The sequence below is a fragment of the Sus scrofa genome, chromosome 15 (assembly GCF_054392235.1).
Source record: "Sus scrofa isolate SSC_HxYL_T2T_F1_AM1 chromosome 15, Sscrofa_HxYL_maternal_Yorkshire_Landrace_v2.0, whole genome shotgun sequence".
NCBI classification, from domain to species: Eukaryota; Metazoa; Chordata; class Mammalia; order Artiodactyla; family Suidae; genus Sus; species Sus scrofa.
In genome coordinates, this window is record NC_139397.1 from 129,531,086 (window position 1) to 129,557,084 (window position 25,999).

The 25,999-nt window shown below is 35.9% G+C and overlaps 2 long non-coding RNA genes across 2 annotated transcripts in view; one reads left to right on the top strand and one right to left on the bottom strand.

Annotated features, from left to right (window-relative positions):
- Positions 1 to 1,517: 1,517 nt before the first annotated feature.
- Positions 1,518 to 24,353, top strand: LOC110257139 (uncharacterized). The gene is made up of 4 exons (XR_014829281.1): positions 1,518 to 1,613; positions 3,489 to 3,571; positions 16,430 to 16,573; positions 21,810 to 24,353. It is a non-coding gene; the product is annotated as an uncharacterized LOC110257139 (long non-coding RNA).
- Positions 13,105 to 25,999, bottom strand: part of LOC146396128 (uncharacterized) — a 179,273-nt gene continuing 166,378 nt past the window's right edge. The window contains exon 3 of the long non-coding RNA XR_014829279.1: positions 13,105 to 13,227. This is a non-coding gene — a long non-coding RNA (uncharacterized LOC146396128). The remainder of the gene's footprint in view (positions 13,228 to 25,999) is intronic.

The following is a 25,999-nucleotide window of genomic DNA, read 5'->3' on the forward strand; positions in this document are numbered from 1 at the left end:
GATCACAGATATGTGAATGGTGCAATAATCTAGTCCATGGAAGAACTAGAATAATTGTACTTTGAGGTTTTTAAATATTCTATATCTAAAGCGACAAGACATATGAAGCAAGGTGCTAGTTGGCATTCCTCAATTTCTCCACCTGTAAAATGGGGATCACAAAATCTCTGTCAAGTTGCTTTGAAGGGGAAAGGATAAAATGTATAAAATATTCAGTTACTATCAGTTCTCATTACTTTATTTCGTAGATCCTTGGGATGCCAACAGAAAGAGCAGGAAAGTAATCACCTCAAACTGAATTGCCTTTTGCCTCCAATCATCTTCCATTTGCAGTCTCCCCAACTCAATGGATGGGAATTTCATCCTTCCAGTTGTCGGGCAGTCTTGATCACTGCAGTCATCATTAACACTTCTCTTTAGTTCCACACCCAACCCACCAGGAAATTCTGTCAGCTTTTACTCTGAAACATATTCAGAATTCACCAGTTCCTACCACCTCCACTGCTACAGCCCTAACCTGAGTCATCAAAGCTTTCACCTGCATTACTGCAGTAGCCTCCCAGGTACTCTCTCCACTTTAACCTTACCCTATCAAATTCTACTCCTAATACCAGAGCCAAATTTTCTTTAAAATACATCAGTCAAACCACTCCTTGCTCAAAACCCTTCAATGATTCTGAATTGCACTCAGAGTAAAGACCACATACTTTAAATGACTCTAAGGCCCCAACTTATCTTTTCCCTGTTATCCCTCTGACCTTACTTCCTACTCCTTTCCATTTTATTCAACCTCTGAACCCTTTGACACTTGAGCCATTCTTTCTATCCCTTGGATGTGCCAAGTACACTGTTACCTTTGGATCCCTTCAAGCTCTTCCATATGCCTGGAGGGCATTAACCCCAGAGAGCTAACACCCTTGCTTTGTTCAAATGCCACCATCTCCTTAAGGCCTTCTGTGGACACCCCAAAAATTTAGGAAATCCTCCCTTACCTTATTCTACTTTGTCAATTTTCATGCAACTTTTCACTTTCTAACATACGATATAGTTGCTCTTTATGTTCATTTTGTATTGGACATCTCCTGCTAGAAATGTTTGTTCTTTGAGAGCTGAGATCTGCATTTTGTTTACCAATGTATCCCAAGCACCTGGAAGAGTACCTCACCTAGTAAACTTGTGGTGGATTAAGGAGTATAATATTGTGAAAATAATATATATAAGATATTGGTCAGCAGTTGGGTATGGTATAAGAAAGGCAGCATTTAGAGATAGGGAGAAAAACAGGCACTGCAAGGTTTTTAAGCCTATACTTATGGCACTCTTTTCTTATGAAACTAGTCCTTGGTATAAAAATCCACTAAAAAACTATCTATTCAAGGATAGTTGAATTTTATAATTCAACAAGTCAAATGTATGCCTAATAAAAAATTACCTAGTAAGACAAGAAAGTCATAGTTAAACTAGTTAAGTTTACACTTAGAAAGTACTGATAGATTTATCTCGAGGTGCTTAAAAATAAACTTGGAAGTGATCCCTAGGAAAGAACCATGCAGCAATAATATTTAACGCTTCCTCTCTGCCCCAGCTTGTGCTCGATTTGGCTTTGGAAGGAGGTAAAGACATAGTACAATTAATTTTGAAATAATAAAATAGGATATCTTCTCCCCCTCGATATTTTCTCCTGAAATGGACAGGTTGGCTAAGGAATGGTAAGAAGGATTAATTTGCTGATCTATTAATTCATTTACTATTTTACTATATAGGGAAAGCATAAACATGTTCTATTATTTTATATTTATATTATTTTATTTAGAATAGGGTATATTAATTAGTATATTAAATTTCATTTTATATACTATAATCTTATATGTTCATAATATTTTATTTATAATAAGGTATATTATTTAATTAGTACATTAAATTTTATTATATATGTATATACTATACATGTATAAATGGTATGGCTCATCAGACTAGTAACAGACAAGGATTAAAAACAAGGGTCTGAAGGACTCAGATAAGAGGGAAAAAGAAAACATCTTCAAGGTAGTTGCCGTGTTTTATACTGCTATACTATTATCTGCATCAGACACAGGGCAGCATACATAGTAAGAGTCTGGAAGTTATTTGTTGATAGATTAAACGAGATGAATTGCTTGCAGTTTAAGTACCAGCTAAATTGAAGACTTGGCTTCAAGGTCAGCTGTGCTTAGAGAAATCTTAAATCATTAATCTAGAAAACTGCTGAACCCCATCTTTATTAGAGCACAAGTATAAATTTTTTAAACTAGTCATAGCAATTCTTTCTATAGCATGGCTTGCAAAGGGTATTATATTAGTGAAAGTCCTGGAAGAAAACAGAAAACACATTGAAACTTGATTATTGAAGAGAATTTAACAAAAAGGATTAATTACAAAAGTGTGGACAGAGTTTGTGGAAGAACTGCAAAAGACAGTGCAGTTTCTTAGGGGAGCTATTAACACACCCTTCCCCTCCGTTCCTGACTGAAGAATCTGAGGATGGAGCAATTACTGATACATGGATAAAATAATTCTATGGCAAAGGCTGCTTGTCAGGAATCATGGCAAATTGCCTGTATTTGTATTCCAGGCTTCCATCTCCTGTTGCCAATGCCTAAATCCAACTGGACTAAATCCAACTGGAAGCCAAGGACAAAAAAACACATGGAAGTGGTCCATAGGGGTCCACTTCCCAGGTTATAGGATAGGCAGGAGAGGATAGAAGGTAAACTGAATGTGACAGTGGAAAACATCAAGCACAGGTACAAATCACTCATTCCACTAAATATGGAGAGAAGCAGATGTCACAGCAACCCTGATACCAATGAATAAAAGCAAGTTAGAATAACACCTCCTTGACATATGCAAATGAACACTGACTTCATTGGGAATTATGTATATATAGAGTCTCTTGAGAATTTTTATATATACAAAAGGACATATTTCATGATAAAATGTTATAGAAATAAGTAAAAATGACCAACTAGAAGCACAATGACTAAATCTTCAAAAAAATCTTTATACCGGAAATAGATTATAAAACTTCCTTCCTTCCATTACTTACCATTTTTTGCATTTCTACAAAAATATCACTTCCCATTAATATCATATAAATATTTTAGAACTAATTTCACAATTACATTTCCACTAATATGCTGCATATAATGCTTTCCATTTACAGAATTCATTTTTGCGAAGTATATTAATATATTTTAATTTTACTTTGTATTTCCTTTATAACCACCAGAATTTTATCTATTTTGTTAAATGTTAAGTATTATTTAACTTCATTGACAGGTTTAATTACTCTTCAAAATTTATTCCTTAGTTTTGTTACTGCAAAAGTCTCATTCTATGAAGTGTGCTGATAAAAATACAGTGAATACACATATACTTAAAAATAAAAACTACTGTTTAAATTGTCTTCGGTAGTTTGTCATCTCCTCACTTATGGTCTGTATTTGCAGGAACTAAAAAACTGGAGCTGAATTTCCAAGTATCCCTGCCATTAGAATCCAACAATGAGAGTCTCTTGCACAGGATTCTGAAGGTAAAGGAGAAACAAAAGACAAACGATTTTCTCTCTAGTAGAAGTTGAAAGAGCTGGGGATTTGGCAGATTTTGCAGAAGCTACTCAGTATTCTCCAGACAATTATCCACCTAGTGCAGGAAGCAGCTGTGACCATCACTGGTGTTTCCTATGGGTCCTGCAATCTCTGGACTACTAGAAATGAACCCAGATTTAGAAGCAGGATTTCTGATTTTAAATCCTCCAAACTTTTCTATGGATTTATGAGCACCTAATTTACTGTTATTAAATACTGTTCTATAAATACACCTTCCTGATTAAAACATTTCAGGTTGTTTCTCTTTTCCTGACCAGATATGAAAAGATACAAAATTTGGTTAAAAAGCAGGGCGGGGTGCTGCCAAACAATAACTTAAAATATGGGGTACTGCTTATTGGATAGATAATGAGAGGTGAGTTATCAGAGAGCCTGCAAATATGAATATGCAACTGCAAGAATATTTGAGTAAACTGTCACATGCGATAACTTGGAAGGTGTACCCACTGAGTGCCTCCACAGAGTGGACCCTGAATCTCAAAGAACAATGATACAAAGACAAAAAGTTAAAACAGCAGGAGAGAGATTGCTACTTTTAGAAAAGCCTGCTTGCAAAGTTGGCCCTTGGCTGGTATCTGAAAATTCAGATTTCAGGAGGGCTCTTCTCACCATAGGAATGGCTTGTTATGCCTAAAATATCTATGAAACAATGTGGTTTCTGCTAAACAGCTGCTCTCATTCTGGGAGACTGAAACTTAGGTACATGCTAGGCAGAAGGTGCCTACGTGACCAGTCCCTGGTGAAAACTGAAGGCAATTAGTCTCTAATGAGCTTCCTTGCTAGACAACATTTCACATGGATTATCACAGCTTGCTGCGGGAATTAAGCATATCCTGTGTGAATCCACTGGAAGAGGGCTCTTGGAAGCTTTACCTGGTTCCCTCCAGACTTTACCCCCATGCCTTTTTTCTTTGCTGATTTGGCTTTCCTTTCATTTCAGTAAATCACAGCCATGAGAATGATCATATCATGAATCCCAATAGTCCTCCTAGTATATCCTCTAAACTGAGGATAGTCTTGGAAACTGCCAACACAAATGGACAATCAAGTTCCTACAAGAGTGTCTAATGGGGGGTGTTAATTAAGGAATTTCCCTCATTCCTAAGGTAGAGAATCCTGATGCATCCTGCCCAGTGGACTGAATCATCTCTCTGGTTATGGGCCCATGACAGCTGTGTGTCTCCTGTTCTTTTCCTTGCTGAATGGGCAATTTTACTGTAGTTGCCTTGTCTACTCCACCATTGAGAGTTCCATGTGTGTGTCTTGTCTACCAGCTTCTAACCTACCCTCCTATATTTGCTTTGCTATGTTGTTCTTAGACTCTGAAAATCATATTTCTGCTTTGCCAGCTGGTTCCCCAGTAGGCTATGCCCAAAGGGGATATTTGGAGGAGCCTAAAAGTCTGGTTAAAGGAAGAAGGAACCCTACACTTACTGTTTTTTCTTGTTTTTATCTGTGCCACACCAGCCTTACTCTTTCACACTGGAAGTCACAGTCCATTTCAGTAGCAGCAGTTGAATCCATTTTGCAGTTTTCTCCAACCCCAGCAGAAACAGCTTTGTTTATGGCTTCTCAGAGACATCAACACCAGCTGAGCAATGTCCCTTCCTCAGAGGTTGAGGCCTCAACCCTATAGAGTTTCTCCCTCCAAATTTAGAGATTCCAGTAGCAGTTGATCAGCATCTCTTTCATGAATTCTACATTTCAGCTTCACAGAGCCTCTTCTCCACGCTCCTAAATATTAATAATTCAAACCTCTTCCCTTCATTCCCTATGTCCTGGTGGTGGTGGCTACTAGTTTCTATGACCTCTTAGAGTTCTAATTTTCACTCAGTTTTTCAAAGACCAATTTTTTTTTACTAAAATATAGTTGATTTCAATGCTGTGCCAATTTCCACTGTGCAGCAAAGTGAGCTCAGTCACACATAAACATGCATTAATACTTAATACTATTTTTCATCATGGTCTATCCAAGAGATTGGATATAGTTCCTTGTGCTATACGGTAGGCCCAGGTTTATCCATTCTAAAGGCAACAGTTTGCATCTACTAACACAACCTCCCAGTCCATCCCACTCCCTTCCCCTACCACGTGGCAACCACAAGTCTGTTCTCTATGTCTGTGAGTCTGTTTCTGCTTTGTAGATAGGTTCACTTGTGCCATATTTTAAATTCCACATATAAGAGATCTCATAAGTTATTTGTCTTTCTCTTTCTGACTTATTTCACTTAGTATGAGGATCTCTAGTTCATCCCTGTTGCTGTGAATGGCATTATTTCATTCTGTTTTATGGCTGAGGGCTATTTCATTATATAGGTGTACCACACATTCTTAATCCATTCATCTGTCAATAGAAATTTAGGTTTTTTTCAATGTCTTGGCTATTGTGAATAGTGGCTGCAATGAACAAAGGGACTTAACATGTATCTTTTTGAGTTACAGTTTGGTGCCGATATATGTCCAGGAATGGGATTGCTAGATCATATTGCATTTCTATTTTTAGTTTTCTGAGGAACCTCCATAGTGTTTTCCATGGTGGTTCTACCAATTTACATTCCCTCCTACAGTGAATGAGGGTTCCCTTTTCTCCATACCCTCTCCAACACTTGTTTTTGTAGACTTGTGGCCATTCTACCTGGTATGAAGTGATAGCTCATTGTACTTTTGATCTGCATTTCTCTAATAATTAGTAATGCTGAGCATCTTTTCATGTGCCTAATGGTCATCCATAGGTCTTTGAAGAAATGTCTATTTTGGTCTTCTGTCCATTTTTTGATTTTTGTTGTTGTTGAGCTGTATAAGTTATTTGCATATTTTGGGAGATTAAGCTCTATTTTCTCCTTTTGTCCTTTTGGTTTCTTGGTTTGTTTGTTTCCTCTTCTGTGCAAAAGCTTATAAGTTTGATTAGGTCTCATTTGTTTATTTTTGTTTTTATTCCTATTGCCTTGGGAAACTGACCTAAGAAAACATTTGTACAATTTATGTCAGAGAATGTTTTGTCTATATTCTCTTCAATGAGTTTTAAGGTATTTTGTCTTAGGTTTAAGTCTTTAAGCCATTTTGAGTTTATTTTTGTGCATGGTAAGAGGATGTGTTCTAATTTCATTGATTTACTTGCAGCTGTCCAACTTTCCCAGAACCATTTGCTGAAGAGACTGTCTTTTGCCCATTTTATGTTCTTGCTTCTTCTGTCAAAGATTAATTGACCATCAGTATGTGAGTTTATTTCTGGGCTCTCTATTATGTTCCATTGATCCATATGTCTGTTTTGATACTAATACCATGCTGTTTTGATTACTATTCTTTTGTAGTATTGCCAAAGACTATTATTGTATTGTATCAAACTCTCTCTTTTAACATAGCTGGTCTGCTTCTTGATTGTATTCTATTTGTGGCAGGGTGAGGAGAGGCAGAAATTTGGGGGAGGTAACTACTTGTCTTACACTTCACAGGGCACCTGTACATGAAAAACCACACCCAGACTTAACAAGAATACTGCAGCATCTAAAGACCTTGGACTATGACCCTGCTGCAGGAATTGGAAAGAATTTTCTGTTGTCTGTCTTAGAGATTTTGTGAACATGTTCCACAAGTGGGAGGAAATTTGAAATGGGTATTAGGTGGGCGGAAGAGCAGATGGTGGAGAGACCATTTAGCTGTTCACCAAACTTGTTCCCCTTCCTTCCTGGGTAAGTAGCTTGATTACAGTTTCCAGACCCCTTGCCTTTAGGTGTGGTCGTAAGATGGTTCTGGCTCAAACTGGGTGACTTACCCAACAGTAATTTATTACCTCATGATTCTAGAGGCTAGAAGTCCAAAACCAAGGTGTTGGCAAGGTTGGTTCCTTCTGAGGACTGTGAGAGAGAATCTGTTCCATGCCTCTCTCCTAACTTCTGCTAGTTGGACAATATTCGGCATTTTCTGATTTGTAGAGGTATCACTCTGATGTCTGATGTCTGAATTCATGTTGACATGGTATTCTCCCTGTGTGTATATTCATCTCCAAATTCCCCCTTTTCATAAGGATATCAGTAATACTGGATTACTTAATTAATCTGCAATATTTCCAAATAAGATCACATTCAGAGATAGTGGGGGTTAAGATTTACCATGTGAACTTTAGGCGGACACAATTCAACCAATAATATTGACAACAAAATGTAGTATGATGGATAACACTATTAGGTCTGGCCCATAAAAACATCCATATTATTATGATCTTTGCCCCATGTCTTCCTTTGGGATATAACATTATAGGGACCTTGAGGTCCACATATTGAAGAAATCTGGAACCTTGAGTGATGTATGGAGTAGAATCCCAAATGCCACCTCATCCTTATACTGATGACTTTATGTAAGAGAGAAATATTGATTGTGTTGATACACTAAGGTTTCTGCAGTTATGTGTTATAGCAGCTAGCATTACTTTACCTAACACAATTACTTAGTTGAAAGTAAACGCCATACTCTTAAAAAGAGTATGATTATTCTACCTAGACTTGTATCTATACTCCTGAGAAAGCATTTATACTTACATTATACCTATAAATGCCTAATCCACCTCTAAGCAAAGAGCTCCCAGGGGGTAAAATTTAATTTTCACTTTTTAACTCCTACATTGCCTAGCATAAGTTTTTGAATTAGCACTCAACAATATTTATTCAACTGAATAAAGGAAAATAAAGGTCAAAGCAAACAGGGAAATTATATTGATACAGAATTCATATGCCTTGATTCATTGTGACTGTCAAAATTCTTAACTAAGCAATTTAAATAATTTTCTTTAAATTAAACCTATTAATTTTAATGAAATTTTCCATTCAACAGAGTAAAGATGATTTACGCCTAGAAAGCCTAAAGAAAATGACTCTAAATAATTTTCTTGCCATCAGATCACACAGCTGATACATTAATTGGGAATCCTTAACACTGAATGGGGGACAAACACTTGTACCAACTCAAAAGTCAAAGAACAGAAGTCAAAGAATCAAACAACAGACTTCTTGAATAAATATAAAAGAAAAAAAAAGAACTATAATGGACATTTAGACAATGGTAGGAAAGTTTTGGTGAAACTTCCTGAAGGAAAAAAGTAATGTTTAAGCTGAAGTTGTTTCTGGACTTAAAAATAAACTCAGTTCTTCAAACTAGTGGTTACCAGTGGGGAGAAGGAAAGGGGAAGGGGCAATACAAGGGTCAGAGATTAAGAGGTACAAACTATCTAGTATAAAATGAGCTACAAGGACTTAGAATTTCCGTCGTGGCTCAGCAGAAACAAATCTGACCAGCATACATGAGGATGCAGGTTTGATCTTTGGCCTCACTCAGTGAGTTAAGGATCCAGAGTTACTGTGAGCTGTGGTGTAGGTTACAGACGCGGCTTGGATCTGGCATTGCTGTGGCTGTGGTATAGGCCAGCAGCTACAGCTCTGATCCAACCCCCCGCCTGGGACCCTCCATGTATCATGGGTTCGGCCCTAAAAAGACAATAAATAAATAAATAAATAAATAAATAAATAAATAATAAATAAAATAAGCTACAAGGACAGCATGGGGAATATAGAAAATATTTTATAACAACTATAAATGGAATATAAACTTTAAAATGCATGAATCACTATCTTGCACATGTGTTAACATGTAATATCACATTTCAAACTATAATTTAAAAATTTCAATAAATAAACTGTCAGTTCTTAGTGAGAGTTTGAGAACCACCATAAACACTATTCTCTGTATGAGGAAGGATAGGCTTAGATTTCAGAGTCATCTTCAAAAGTAGAAATTCCAGAAATTTTAGCAAATGGTAAAACACTGTATTTCCCCATAAATTAGCATATTAGCATATTACATACCAGCTTTATGTATGAAAAGAAATGGCTGAAGTGAAAATCAATTTGAACTCTTGCATTTCTAGAGAATGCAGGGACCCTGTCCTAATACACTTCTGTGGCTAGCTGCTAGCAAGTCAGTATAAATCACCCATTTGTTTTGAGTATTACAGGTACTTAGAAAGAGAAATGTGTTTAAAGTCATCAACAAAATTACTAATCGAAGACATTCTTCCCCCTGGGTTTCTGGTGAAAATCGGTACTAATTGGAAGACTTGGGTTTAGCATTCCACTATGTAATCACGGTTTTTAACACAAATCTAGGAAATTGAGTTACTGAAAACAGAATAATAGAATGATGTCTTTGGTTCAGAGAGATAATATTGACCATAATGACTTTCCAAGTAAACATTTTGATGAAAATTATTCAATTGCACCCAAACTAAGTAACTGAAAAAAAGCAAAACAAAACTCCATTTACCACAATATAAGGTAATTTTATTGGGGGTACAAAAATAAGAATGATAGGGTACAAAAAAGGAGAAAAAATTATTGAGATTATAAAATATTAATAGTTTAAATTCAGTAAATATTCTTTTAAAGGATAAGGAATTAAATGTGAATACATGGAAATTACATAAATTTAAATGCACTAGATATAACTTAGATACAGGAAGTACAATACTATAGCTGGAAGGCTCTAGTCTTTTACTGGGCAAACAAAAAGTGAAAGAACTTTTCTTCTTTTCTTCTTTTGAAGTGAAAGAACTCAGATGAAATGAACAAATAGCAGTCAGCAAATATTTATTCAGCATTCACAAAAAATGAAATGCTAGGACATACTTTGGAGATAGAAGATTCTTTATGAAAGGGAATAATTTAGCAGGCTCTAGATGCTTGAAATTATCAAAACATTATCTAAGTAAATAAATTTTGGTAAAATTCAATAAAAATATTTATAGACAATTTCAGCATATAAGAGACCTTCTGCAAGTCATTCAAGCTCTCTGAACCTCAACTTTCCTGTCTGTGAAGGGGGAAAATAATGGCTAAAAGCTGGAACCTGTGAAAAGTACATGAGCTAATACATGCACATTCCCCAGAATATCTTCCAGTTAACATTTTCTTTATAGAACTCCTTTGGGTTAAGTGGTCAAACTTCATGAAATGTAAACATTTCTCAAGATAACTCTTTTGGCTGACGTTTACCAGAAAGAAATGTAATGCCCAAAACTCACTACATTTTTAACAGCATAGTGTGGTGGAAATATCTTTTAATTACCGTCCAAATACAACTGTTAGACCATCAAAACCACATGCAGAACTTTTGAAAACCAAGTGTCAACAAAGGAAATATATAGTATGTTTCCACCCACATAAACAACTGTTAGGGAACCAATATATTGACTGGTGATCAATAACTGATGGTTTAATTTGCTTACTTCTTAACATGATTGTGTATAACCCATACATGGGCAGTTTACTTTGCCCTATTTACCTTTTAGGAAATTGAGTGGGAGTTACAGGTAAACAAGAAATACTTTAAAATATTTCACATTTTAAAAGAAAGGGGAATAGTCCACCAACCAGTATTACTGTGCAGAGCATCAGATTTTCATGAATGTGTCGCTGACATCAAGCAGATGGTGACTATATATATTCAACATAATTGCCACTTAATAGGGGATCAAAATATGTGAGGAATCTTATAGCAAACCACGATAAGACAGAGACACCAGATCCTTTATCACTATATAATTTTGAGAATATTGTTGCTAGACATAGTATAAGAAAATACTTATCTACTAGAGCTGTCATTAGAAGACCATACTTAGAATTATAATATCACTATTTTAAAATCAAACGTGCACATTTATTTAAAGTCTATTTCTGATTGTTAAAGTGTTATTTTGTCAGCAATATTTTAAATTGCTTTCAATATTTTTTGATGGATGTGTATAAAATACAAATGCCTATGCTCTTTTGTCTGGAAAGAGTTTGTATTCATGTAGAGATGACACATTTTCATTTAAGATTTTACAACCTGTTGGCAAATTTTATTATTCTTTTGTATCTGCTGTGATTGCCAAGCATATCAGTAAACAAAATCTCCCTTAGATAGAACCACATAATGCTAAGAATAGCTAAAGCAAGTAAACAGAGGCTCTAAGGATACAAATGCATGGCAGTAGTTTTCTGTGCTTGTGGAGATGTTAAGAACCATCTTATCACTTATAACACCATTCACTTATTTGTGATTACCTTAAGAAGTATTTTATGACATTTAATTTATTTGTAATATTTAACAATACTGATGTTATAGAACAGTGGTTAAGTTTTAAGCCACCCTGTATTTGAATTAATTTCTGCTGTTTTTAATAAATAAAAATCAGATATTTTCCCTTTCTATAAAAATACCATTTTTACTTAAAACCCTTATAGAAGTAATATGAAGAAACATAGCTTGAAAGGTTGTCAATGAAAGGAAAGCAAAAAAAGAAATGTATCCTCAAGAGATAAAAAAATTATAGTTAGTTATAGTAAGAACTCCAATATATTATTTTATAAGCTCCAATTCTGTACCTTCCACAGAGTCATTTCTACTCCCCCTCTCCAGGGATATAATTATCTTTTTGCACCAAAATAGCTAACTCGAAGTAACAGAAATACATGATAGAATTTTATTTTATTTCTTTTTATGGTCACACCTGTAGCACATGGAAGTTCCCAGGCTAGGGGTTGAATCTGAGCTGCAGCTGCAGGCCTACACCATAGCCATAACAACACTGGACCTGAGCTGCATCTATGACCTATGCCAAAGCTTGTAGCAATGCCAGATCTTTAACCCACTGGGCAAGGCCAGGGATCAAACCCACATTCTCAAGGACACTATGTCAGGTTCTCAACCTACTTACTGAGCCACAACTGCCAAGACAGAATTTTAAAAATGAAGTGTCATTTAGGGACCATTGAGGTAAAAGTTTTATTCATCCCTCTATATTCCCAGAATGTATTCCTAGCTTCCCATAGTAGGCAGTCAGAGTATGTTTTCGGATAAATATATTTACCGATCTAGCTCATGTTTCCCAATCTTTTTCACATTAAAGAACACATGGGAAATGATCCTTTTGTATGGCAAATGGGTAAATGGAGCAGGCTACTCTTGGCAAAAGGTCTTTGGTCCAAAGATTCTGGCCAGCCCAGGCCCTGTCCTGCTGCCTTGAGTGGCAGCAGAGAGACTAGAAGCCAGATGTACTGAACTGAGCCCCAGCTGCAGAGTTGGAAGACGTCAAACCCAGCTACCCTGAAAAAATAACCCCACTTCCAAAAAGGCTTAAGTTCTAAAGACTAGCTCTTAATTTATCCTGAAGAAAATTTAAAAACACTTGAATAAGGTGTATTTTTTCCAAACTAGTATTTTTAAAGTTACATATTTGCATTGTTTTCCTGTGGAAATGAGTCCTATGGAAATGAGTCTTAATTACACCCAAATATATATGTAGCAATAACATGAAATCAAAGGCAATCTTTGGCATTCAGTTGTGGAAGCTCTTGCCTTTCATATCTCAGTATCCTATAGAGGTATCTGACTACTCTTTGACTTGTGAGTATCTGGTATACTCCCTTGATGTTTGATGAGATCCTGCTTTCATACTCCAGGGTCATTTTCAAGATCTTAAGTACTTACTCAGATCAAGTCATTCATCCTGTGCTCCACAATTCCCACAGCCCTGAGTCAGGGGTCCTTACTGGATTTAAAAAGGAAAGAAAAGACATTAAGTGGGTGGGAGAATAACACTTTTGGAATTTCATGCAGCATGAGTGCCTTTTAACTTTCATCTTCTTTGTTCCATCAAAGATGAAACGCCTCTTTAGGGCCATAATCTTGGGGTGAAAAATTTCCTGTTCTCTCTGGAATATTTTTGTTCAATTGTCAGAAATATCAGTTTATCAGCTAAATGAATAAGTCCCTTTGGATAACATTTACCCCACCTCATTGATGAACAAGGTATGAGCCATCCTTACCCTAAAAAGACTTTTAACATAAGGGTGTTCCCTGTATTATGTTAACATTTAAATAATATGCTTCCTTCATATGACTGTCAAAGACAAAATCAACACCCAAAATGTGCTGTCAAGTTTGCTAAGCAATCCTGAAATTATGTGTGTGTGTGGAATGCAGCTCTTACCTAACAAGAGATTATCTATCAGCTACATCATTAGAATATTTTGGCAAGTGTGGGAATAAAGTGAATATGCACTGGCCTGTGAAGGGAAAAAATATATTCATTAAGAATGAATTTGTGGAGCATTTTGGATTAGCAAAGTTCTGACTCATGTTGTAAAAGGGAACTTCCTAATTCTCATGCTACACCCTTCTCCCTGGGTCAGCAATAATCAAATAGGGGTAGTCCTTCCAAGGAGTTAACAGAGCGTTTCATTTTTTTTATTTAATAAATAATACAGATATACTATGTATTTCAAAATCTATTAAAAAACAAAGTTTATGTATTATATTTAGAATGGATAAGCAATGAGGCTGCATGATATACCATAGGGAACACTATCCAGTCTCTTGGGATAGACCATGATAGAAGATAATGTTAAGAAAGGGAATTTGTATACACACACACACACACACACACACACACACACATATATATGTATGGTGTATGACTGATAATATTAAGAAAGGGAATATATGTATATATGTATATACACACACACACATATATATATGTATGTATGGTATATGACTGGGTCACTGCTGTAGAGCAGAAATAGGCACAACATTGTAAATCAACAATACTTTAATAAATAAAGAAATAAAAAACAAATTATGCCTTCATTGAGTCTGCATTCTATATACACAAAATGCCAGCTGATGATAAGTTCCATGAAGGAAAAAAAGGGGGGATAGAATGGTGGATCAAACTGCACTTTTCAATGAGGTTGCCAAGAAGGTCTCCCTACAAAAGCAAGTTTGGGGATCAAGGAGAAGGTGTGAAGTTACCGTCTGGGGAACTGCATTGACCTGGTAGAAGAAGGAAGTTTGCTGGACAACACTGAGGGCCTGCCTTAAATTTGAGATGATTTTAAATTACAACCGGTCAGTGTGGCCATGGATTATTCTCTGGCCGCACAGAGCTGCTCAGGTGCAGGGGGAGAAAGGCAGAAAGCTGGATTTAAAGAACTTCAGCAGAAAGGAGCAAGGAAGCTGAGGGTGATTTCCATGATTGATCAGAGAATGTGAGACAATGAAATGAGGTGGGGATGGTGTGATGGATGGAGAAAAGGAGATTGGGGAACAGTTTAAAAATCCTGGTGTGGTTGAAGTGAACTTGGAGCATTGCCTAGAGAACTGAAAGATAACCTGAATTCTGTGCCAGGAATTAAGAAAAGGCCTTGAGAAAGTTGGAAACTCAAGCTAAGTAAACATAGCAATGAAGTCTTTCTCCTGAGTTCCCTAGTCAAGCTCTCAGGAGAAATAAGCAAACAAAAGAAACAAAATCAAAAAATAACTGCTTTCTCCAGAGAAACACAACCATGGCCATGCTTTCTGTTCCCTAGTGACTGGCATTGGTGAGTTTAAAAAAAAAAAAAATATATATATATATATATATATATATATATACACACACACACACACACACACAACAGCCTTATGATGCTAGGAATTGCAGTCAGAACTTTACAGGTTGATTGATTTCCAGGTGAAAATACTTTAACATTGAACCAAACTGAAACATTCCCTTAACCGGCATTATTTATTTATTTATTTATTTATTTATTTATTTTTTAGGGCCACGCTTGCGGCACATGGAAGATCCCAGGCTAGGGATCGAATCTAAGCAGAATGCAGAATCCAAGCCGTGTCTGCAGCTTACACTACAGCTCACGGCAATGCCAGATCCTTAACCCACTGAGCAAGCCCAGGGATTAAACCTTTGTCCTCATGGATACCAGCTGGGTCAATTATCCCTGAGACGCAACAGGAACTCCCCATCCATCTGCATTCTTGACACAGATAATTTTTCTAGTTACTGTCTTTTTTCCCCCATAACCCTGATGGTTGGAACTTCTGAGACAGACTAAAAAATCATTGCTTGCTTTATATTACCTAGCAAAATTATCTTTTTCTGTGACTACTGGATGGAAATCTAACAGTGGAAATTTGCTTTCTCTCTCTTCTTTTTCTTCTTGTATATTTTAAGTTTTTTCTCAGATTTCATATTTTGAAAGATAATTTCAACATCTAGGTTTTCTGAGCAAGTGGGAGAGTGACTCTGAAGCTACTGAATAAAAATTACTTATACTTTTTATATCTTTAATTACAACTATGAATATAAAGATTTATGTAAACCTTCTGAAGGTGAGTGAGCTATGGAAGTACACTGTAATGACAGTGAGTTGGCTCACCACACCTCCCCTCAAAAGTAACTTTAAAATGAGACGTCCTTGTAAATATTGGACTAAACATAATGGATGAGACTAATTAAACATATGAGTGGGAGGTTCTCTGTACTCCAATCACAATGGATTAAGTCTCATCATAGAGGAGGATATAATTACAGCCAACGAAGATGTGCTATACTCACTGTGTTGTTTCAGGCCTAAAGAAAAAACATGTAACGGAGAGAGATACCCTGACACCTTGAAAAAAGGCAGCAGATCCCCAACTGTGACTCTCACCCCCTGCTGCAATATCTGACCGCAAAATAGTGGAAATTTACCCTGAATTTAAAAAGTGAATGCTGAAAATAAACACATGTATACGATAAAAGAATTAAGGCCCCAAATACCTTGTAATACATGGTTTCAATGGTGGTTTCCTTCACCTTTCACAAGATGTGTCTGCAACTTTGCAGCAAGGGAGCTAATATTAATGAAGCCTTTCCCATTTTACAAAAGCCGACTTATGCTAGTTTTTATAAAATATTTTTATTACAGAAAAAAACAATGTATAAAAACAACAGAAAATTGGAGTTCTCGCTGTGGCGCAATGGGATCAGTGGTGTCTGGGAGCGCTCGGACGAGGTTCAATCCCCGGCCCAGTGCAGTGGGTTAAACATCCAGTGTTGCCACAGCTTCAGTGTAAGTCTCATTGAATGTTGATGCCCCCAAATTCATATGTTAATGCACCTTATTCATATGTCCTCTTTCCCCCCCTTCCCCCCCCCCACCCCAATCCTCCTTGTGATAGTATTTAGAGGCATAGCCTTTGGGAGTTAATTAGATGTACATGAGGTCATGAGGGTGGAGCCCCCATGACAGAATTAGTATATTTGCAAGAATAAAGCAGGGAGCTTGTCCTCTCTCTCCACCATGTGAGAATACAGCAAGAAGGCAGCCATCTCCAGGTTACTAGATTTGGCATTCTACGTCTTATGGATAATTAAGCTATTTCCACATGTTTACTCCTGTAAACAATGTCATAGTAAACATCCCTGAACATATGGAGAGAAGACAGGCACCAGAAGAGAAATCACTGGGTCAAAGTAGATGACTATCCCCCTATATTAAATGTCATTAAATTCTGGGTTAAAATATATGAACATCTTCTTATACTTGGTATTATAAAATTTCTCTCCAAGGTATCAGTAAATCCTTTAACAGCAATAGCTAAGGGTTCCTGTTTCTGCCCATCTTCACTAATACTAATGTGATTATTCTTCTTAAATTTTCCATTCCATTGGATATGAAAGGGTATATCATTGTTGTTCTACTCTGAATTCCCTTGGCTGTTAATGAAGTCCAACATTACAGTGACCTAAGTGATGCACCAAGTAGCTCTTTAGAATAATTTCATGCAATGGCACATCATGGTATTATGCTTCCCCTGTTGGTTCACTATGTGAGCAATACTAATGGTTCCGGGTGGAGGTCAGAGAAGGTGACAATCTCTGAACTCCAAGTCTAAGAGGATGTTGGCTAAATTAGAACCTGACAGAAGGAATGAAAATATGGCTGTGAAGTTTCCCTTAAGTACCTTAACAACCTCAAACGGCTTGTATGACCACGTGAACAGTCTTTAATAAATTTAATTTCTAAGTTGTATAGAAGTGAACTCTAAGATCTGTCTTGCTTGTACAACAAAGACTAATAATTAACTCAAAGCTAGATGTGGTTGACAATAAGCCTGATGTTACCTAGAGATTCCTGATGGGAATAATGTGCTTTTACGGTTTTGCTGTGGGATAGCACAAACTAGGCTGTTGGTCTGTATCAGTTACCATCAATGCCCCTGTCTCAGCCTCCAGCTCAGTTCTGAAGAATTTCCTGTCTTATTAAAGCTAGCAAGTGCTTCTATAGAAAAGAATCATGGACTGGAGTTTCCTCATGCACCAAATAAAATCTTAGCTTCACCTTTTATTCCAGCCACTGCCACAGAGACCAGTTCTGTCAACATACATGCAACCTGACTACACTTTACATCAGGCCCAGAGAAAAGGTCCCTAGCTTTCATCCAGCCACAGGCTTCTTTGATGCCACATTGTAGGACACCTGGGGAAACCCACTTCTTACTCATGCACTCACATCTTGTGATGTAGAGGAGCTGATGATTCACTGGTCAGTCCTTGACCACTGGGGATGGGATAAATGCCTCTCCCTTTCTTTCCCCTGGTGAGCAGTCCTGACACATACTTTATAAGGATCTAGAAACTAGTCTTATCTTAAAGGTAGATAAAGGTAGAAGAATCCAGCAAAGTAACTTATGAAGGAGATAAAGTGAGATAAGAAGACCAGGAAAGGAAAGGAATCACTGTGGGAGCAAATTCTTGAGGTGGGAATGAGATGCAGATGTAAGTGTAGGGGATGCCTACAGACTGGAAGAGTGCATTGGTTGCATAAATTTGAAAGTTAAAATGTATGAGGTAAGTGTGGCAGCGGGAGGATAAAGTGTTCTTCTGCTTTCTTTAATTCAGATAAGTTTAAAGCATTGCCATCCGCTAAGGGTTAGCAGAAGAATTGAGGTGGTTTTTGATGTTTAAGAAGAGATGTATAATAGCTGATGAGGAACAGAAGTCCTAGAGAGAGGAAGTGAGGTGACTAGGGAAAGCAGTAGAATTAGCAATAACATGCTACCTTCTTGACCTCTTTCCCATGCACTACCCAATCTTCAAGAGATGCTTTCATAATTATTACAACTTAAAACTCTGCATTCTTAGAACATGTTAGGTCACGACAATGATTTTCAAAGTGAGGTCCCTGGATCAGCAACATCAACATCACCTGGAAATTTGTTAGAAATGAAAATACTGAGGCCTTCCCCAGATCTTTTGAATCTGAAACTGTGGGGGTAGAGGGGGCAGAAATCCATGTTTTTAAAAGCCCTCCAGGTGATTTTTATGAGAGCCAGAAGCAGAAATCCGCTAGACTACTGTATGTTCTTACTTAATTTATCTTTTACATAATTTATTTGGGTATATTTGATTTCTAAAAGTATTCTTTTAAAATAAAAATTCTACATGAGGAACACAAGCTTTCATTTTAGAGCATGTTAATATCTAGAGCCAGCCATTTTCTTTAAATTATAAAGTCAAAATTTTTAAAAAACACCAATTATACTACTTTTCAACTGGGGCTATTATAATTACTATGATTTTAATTTGAGGCATTCAAAAACTCCTATAAAATGTAAAAACATTTTTTTCTATATGTGTTAACTGATGTTCAGCCTTATATTCTTATTGCATTTTTAAGAACTGACAGCTGTTGGTTCACCTGAGATCACAACATTGGCATTAATTCTGAATGCTAATAAGGCATAAATTTGTCCAGAGTTTGCAATGATGTTTTATATTGGGATTGAAATGAATTTTTAAAAAAATAGTAATGATGATATTGAACATTTCCATTATTTGACCTTTTGCTATGCTAAATTACTAAACAATTTATGTGTTTTTAATGCCATCAATATGTAAGAACAGAAACATTTTAAAAACAATTAGGCACATTCTAGGAAATAAAGAGAACTATAAAGTACAAGGGGTCTTTTTATTACCATTGAAATGCACATTAAAAAGAATATTTCAATAACTTGACATGTAAAGACATAATAAAGGTGCAGCTCTATTATCAGTAGTTATTGATGAGAAACACAAAAGCATATAAGTCCAAAATACCTGCTTTATCATTCTCAATAAAGTAGTTTTAATGTGGGAGTTGATATTATCTTACATATATAGCACACAAAAGAGTTCTTCTGCCAAGAACATCCCCCACAGTGCCCTATAAGGAAATGCCTCCTTGATTTGATCAGTAGTGGTAAAACAAAATAGTGCTTATAGCACAACACCATCGCTGATTCCCACTTTCTTCCCATCTGGGGACTGCTACAATCTAGTCTCTCTACCTCCCTCAGTAATAATTTGTCACACATTTTAGGTATTCCTGTGAACATGATCACCATCAAAAGACATATTAAATATTGATTTCTGTACAAAATGAATAAGAGACATGTTGTTTTGTCATCTTGGAGTAAATAAAAATGAAGACCTTTCACTGCACGTTGCTGGGCTTTGTTTCATATTGTACCTGCATTCCCTTCCTCCTCTCCTTATTTTTCCAATTGTTTCTATGACATTCTAATATAAAACCAAGTTTAATCAGGATGATTTGATATAACATCTGTAATTTGCTACAAAATACTTTTATGGTGGGTATGGGGGAGGAATGGGAGGAGGTAAATGAAATAAGGTCTGACATTTATTGATAACTGTTGAACCTAGATCAATGGGCACATAGAGGTTCATTACTCTTTTATTACTATTGAATATATTTGAAATTTTCCACAATAAAAAGTTAAGACAAAGTTTAATCACACTTAATTTTGTTTGGAAATTAAGAACTTTATTGCCATCCTTGAAATAATTGGAGGCATACTGGAGTGTTGCAAAATAAAGACTGAGAACTAATGTTGAATCTTGTGGAACAAATTTTCACATAAGGATTTTTAAAATCTCTGATAGTGAGCAGATAGCATAATAATCTTTCTGGAGATTGATAGGGAAATAGCACCAATTTTCTCATCACTTTCAATTTGTGGTAATTATGAATAATTCCTAAGTCTCTCCAGGGTATTTCTGGGGTGATTTGACATCTGAACTGAACCTAGTCTCAGATGGAGCCAGTTACCATGGAAAACAGCTCAGCTAAAATCAGACAGGGATTTTACTGTCTACACAGAGATGGTCTTAGATGAGCATGTGTGAATACAAAGCATACTGGAAAGAAATGAAGGTTACAATTCTGAGAGAGAAATAACACCAACTGGCTCAATAACTGGATGAAATCCCAGTGCTTTCATAGGTATCCTACCCAAACATAACATACACAAACTTTAGTATCAGCAGAGCTGTGTTTGAACTCCTTGTCATCCGCACCACAAGGGAAAACTTACTTTTCATCCAAAGGCTTGTTTCGGTTTTGGTTTCTCTTTCATTTGTAAAATGTGGATGATAATACATATCACAAAGAGGTGTTGTAAGGATTGAGTAATATTTGTGCATATAACATTCCTGAAACATATCAGACAATACAGCGGATGGTAATGATTCATCCTAACATGTATTACATGCCACTCTACTTGAAATGAACTGAGTTTCTTTTTTTAAATTTTATTTATTTTTTAATTACTCAATGAATTTTATTACATTTATAGTTGTACAATGAGTTCTGATTCCATGACATCAGTGGATGCAGGTGATAGGAAGAGAGACACCTTATTCCCACATATGACTGTCTGCAAACTCCAACTACCCCTTCGGTGCTACCTGAGGGCATTTCGTTAACTTGAGGTTCAACCAGATAGGATCAGAGCTGGTCATGGTAATATTGTATGAAGATGCAGCTTCTGAATGGTTTGGTTAAGTAGAAAGGGAAAAATCCTAATGGGAATACTGAACATTGCTCTTGTTCTCTCAGTCTATAAAACTGTCAGATCAAGATAGTCTGGAGCTGGATGGTAGACTATCTTAAAATTGCCATGGAGCTATGAGGCAAATATTTTGTTTTATATATATATATTTTTAATAATGAAAGGCCTACTTTCTTTGGACAATAAAAAGGTATATGGAGGAAACTTGGTGTGAATCAGTTTTGCTTCCACTTTATGAGTGTTTAATAGATTGTTGTATCCCCAATACCTAATACTGACCTTTATATCTTATCCATTTATTCACTGAACAAGTAATTTCTGAGTGTGTACTAAGTGCTAGGCACTGCTCCAGGTGTTGAGGATATAGCAGTGAATGAAAGAATGTTCCCTCATAGAGCTCATATTCTAGAAGCAAAGGCAAAAAAAAAATAATGTTTTCTAAATTAATAGGTACTTCAAGAAGACGCTACAAAGAGGCTCAAAACTTCCCCCAAAGAGTAAGTTCGGTCCTGTTCAAGACCCAGATTTCTGCACTATCATCATGAAAAGAATAATCATCTCGAAGATTATTTTCCAGCAGAATGTCGCCAAATTCTAACTGTACAATTGGGTTTTGAGCAGAAGTCTCACTTGTTTTGCAAATCAAGATAATAGGTCTTCAGGTACCTACATAGATAAGTAAACCCTTCAAACTATTTACCTAGGTGCCAAAATTCCACTAAATATAAATTTAGGTTTGTCACTAAATAAAATGCATGTGATCAGACAAATGTGAAAAAGTTTAAAATAAACCTGCCTTTAATTTAAAGGTGATAAATATTTGAAGCCAATATTTACAAGTCACTAGTGTATGAAAATAACACTAATTGTTAATACATATGATATTTAGTTACCAAATAACAGGCACTGTTTTAATCACTGTACATACATTAACTACCTCAATCCCCACAAAACACTATGAAATAAAGATCACTATTGACTCCATATTATGGATGAAGAAACTGGGGGACAGATGAGGTAAGCTGTCTTTCACACAGTGAAAATTCCTGGACATTTATCTCTTTTATTCATTTGTTCATGATTTTATCTACCAAACTACCACTTTTCATTAGTTGGTGATTCGTAATACTCTGAAGGTCATTATTCCTCTGCTTAAAATTTGGGGTCATATCCCTTAAAATTAGACATATTCACATACATATACACAAATTCGGCATCTGATTTCAGGGGTTTAATTGAACCCCCAAAGCCTCTAAACCATGAAACCAGTATGAAGAAGTTCTGATTTAAAAGTAAGTCATGGTATACATAAAGACAAATAAGGACAACAGAAAGAGCGTGATGCACAAATACACACACCCACATACACACCCACACAACACACCAGACTTGTACAGTAGGTTATTTTCTTTCATTTTCATTTTATCAAATTTCTACTTCTTTAGTAATATAAAATTACTCCTTGACAAAGGTAAAATAACTCATAGTTCAACTTGGATATCTAAATAGTTTGGAAGCAGTAACTGTTAACATTTACAGTAAAATCTATATTCACAGCTGCTCTGATTGATGTGAAATTTATCTGCGGTTGTCTGTATATGAAAGTGATATTACACAAAGAGCTGTTCCCTGTTTTACCAAATTCATTTAGCTTGAAGCTGTTTCCTTCAAAACTCCTTTGTCAGACACCTGTAAATGCTTCCAGGGTGATTCAGATTGATACTCCAACTGATATTCCTGATAATAACGACAATAACAACAACATAGTTACAACAAATTAGGACACTGCTGTTTGTCAAGGCAGGGTGCCTTAATATTTCCATGGTAACTTCCTCCCACTTCCATGTTCAGCCTTTCCCACCCAGTAATAATATGGTGAAACTCTTTTACTTATTAATGCCATCTTCTTTTTTCTTTTTGTTATTGGTTTTTTTTTTCTTTACCTTTCTTTCCTTCCATGTCTTTCATGCCCTGACCTCATTCTCATGTATCTCTTTTCCTACTCTGATATGTATTTGTCTTCCTTCACAATCTCTAATATTATTTCTTTTGTGTCTATTTTCAAAACAGTGATCATTTTTCTCTGATACATAGACATATATTCCAGTAGAAGTCCAATTATTTTAAAACCAGTTTAACCGGCAAAGTGACACCTCATTCACGAAGTCAGGCTGCCATGTTGCCAGGACAACTGTAAATATGATAAACTCCAGTCTTTCCTCATGGAACACTACTCATGTTGCCATGACAACCTATAAAACTTGGTTCCTGTCATTTCTATATGGAAGATCTGCATGCACTTTGGTTAAAATCAGGAACATTTGACATATCTCTGTAAATTTTCACACTTCAGATTCACTTCAAACTTCCAAACTAAAAGTAATCATCTGATAGTTTAAAACATGAGAATTCTTACCATTCTACACAGTCAAAAAATGCTATGATTGATACAGAATACATAAAGCAATGGAAGTTATGATTTGTGTGATATTTTAAAAACTACTGGTAACTTGTGAATTGGTTTTGCCTGATTAATATATAAAATTTGGATGTGTAATGAAGAGACTGATGCATTCTTACTATCTATGGAGATAGCAGTAGAGTAAGTTCTGAATTAGTGATATTTATTTCTTCAATAAATCCTCTTCAAGCCATAATACATAATGAACATCAAATGTTAAACAAAAGGAAGCTTTGATAAGAGTGAAAACTTATTACTGCTCTGCTAATTGTATCTCTCTCATAAAATGTTTTAATGACGCATTGATTCAGAAGATGTACAGGCTTTCTTTTGTGATCGAAAAACTGCCTTATCACTTTACTCAAATCTCTATTACTCATCTCTACATTGGATAGTAAATTACTGACAGAGTAAAAACTGCATTGTAAACCTTTCTTTTTAAAAACAGTCTCTTATTCTCTGTTGTTTATCATCTCTAGAATGTACCCCATGTTACATTTCTTCACAAATAAATCAAGAATGGATTTTAACTATTTCTTTTCTTTTATCCTATTTTATAAATCTCAAATTGATCCCATCTCTGATCCTTAGCACAATTTCTTTGGCACTGATAAGGAAGAATTGTGATTCAGGTAATACTCAGTTGAGTTCTCTGTCAGGCTCAAGTTTATGCTCTCAAGATCCCAATTACATGAATTCAGAGCACTTCTGAAAGAGTTCATGGATGGACTTTGGAGTGCCCAAAATGTGCCTAAAACCATATGCAAAGTTTTAAGTGTATGTTCACATGTGCATTTTTATAGGAGAAAAGTCACAGCTGGCATCACATTAGCAAAGGAAGTATCACCAAAACTTATTAAGGAATATTACTTTAGGACATAATATGACACTGTAAAACATTCACGATGAAGTGGAAAAAGCTGATTTTAAGTCAAAAGGACTGATTTTTAAATCCCAAATTTTCCCTACCAGAGTAACATATATGAGAAAACATAAAATTATGTATCCTACTATGAACTTTAGAATATAATAAATATTAATAATTCTGGAAAACATTGAAGACTATTACAGGAAATTAAAAATTAAATGCAGGCGGAATTTCCATCATGGCTCAGCAGAAACGAATCTGACTGGTATCCATTAGGATGTGGGTTCAATTCCTGGCCTCGCTCAGTGAGTTAAGGATCTGGTGTTGCAGTGAGCTATGGTGTAGATCACAGACACAGCTCGGATTTTATGTTGTTGTGGCTGTAGAGTAGGTCAGCGGCTACAGCTTCAATTCAATCCTAGCCTTGGAAACTCCATATGCTGCAGGTGCAGCCCTAAAAAGAACACCACCAAAAAAAATTAAATGTAGGCAAAATCATTAATAGTAATTCAATTTAGAGTCTTTCATTAATATAAATTAATTTCCCCATAATATTCCTTAAAGAACTATCAAGGAAGTTTTTGTTGTTGTTGTTGTTTTTAGGGACAGCATTAGCATTAATTGGATTTAGTAGGTTCCCAGTAAATCAATAGACGTATTTCCTAAGGGATCTTCAAAATCAAATTAGGTGTTGTCTCTGTACACACGAACACCTTCTCTTGGACAAATGAAGAAAAAATGCTCTTTAGGAGAACACAAAAAATGAGTTTTGGGTAAAGAAAACTGAAACAACTGAAAATCCGGTAACCAATCCCTACCATAGTGCCTTGAACAGATACCAAACCAAAGGAAATAATATCCCTTCAACTCAGTGGCATCTCAATAGATAAATCTGAATGGGAATGAAGCAACCTATTAGCTAAAGGAAAAAATATGCCCATGAAAATGATAAATCGAGAAGAAAATCAAGTTATGGAAATATTACTTATATAAAATGAATACTCCTTTCCTAGTAAATTTTATTTACTAGAGGATTAAGCTAATATTTAATGCACTTAATTTAGCACTGTGCTTACAACTGCACCCAAATAAGTTAGTTTGGAAGGAGAAGACTTTTGTTTCAATTCACCTGGATTAACTATCTCATGAACATGAAGGCATTTCAAGAACAGGTGAATGACTGAAATCACTAGGAGTCTGGTGGTGAGAGTTGAAGGAGGGCGGGTTTCCCTAATACTATCTACACTGTTATATAAGCATTTGTTCTTGGTCTCTGAAACGTATTGAATACATCCTACATAATATAGCATG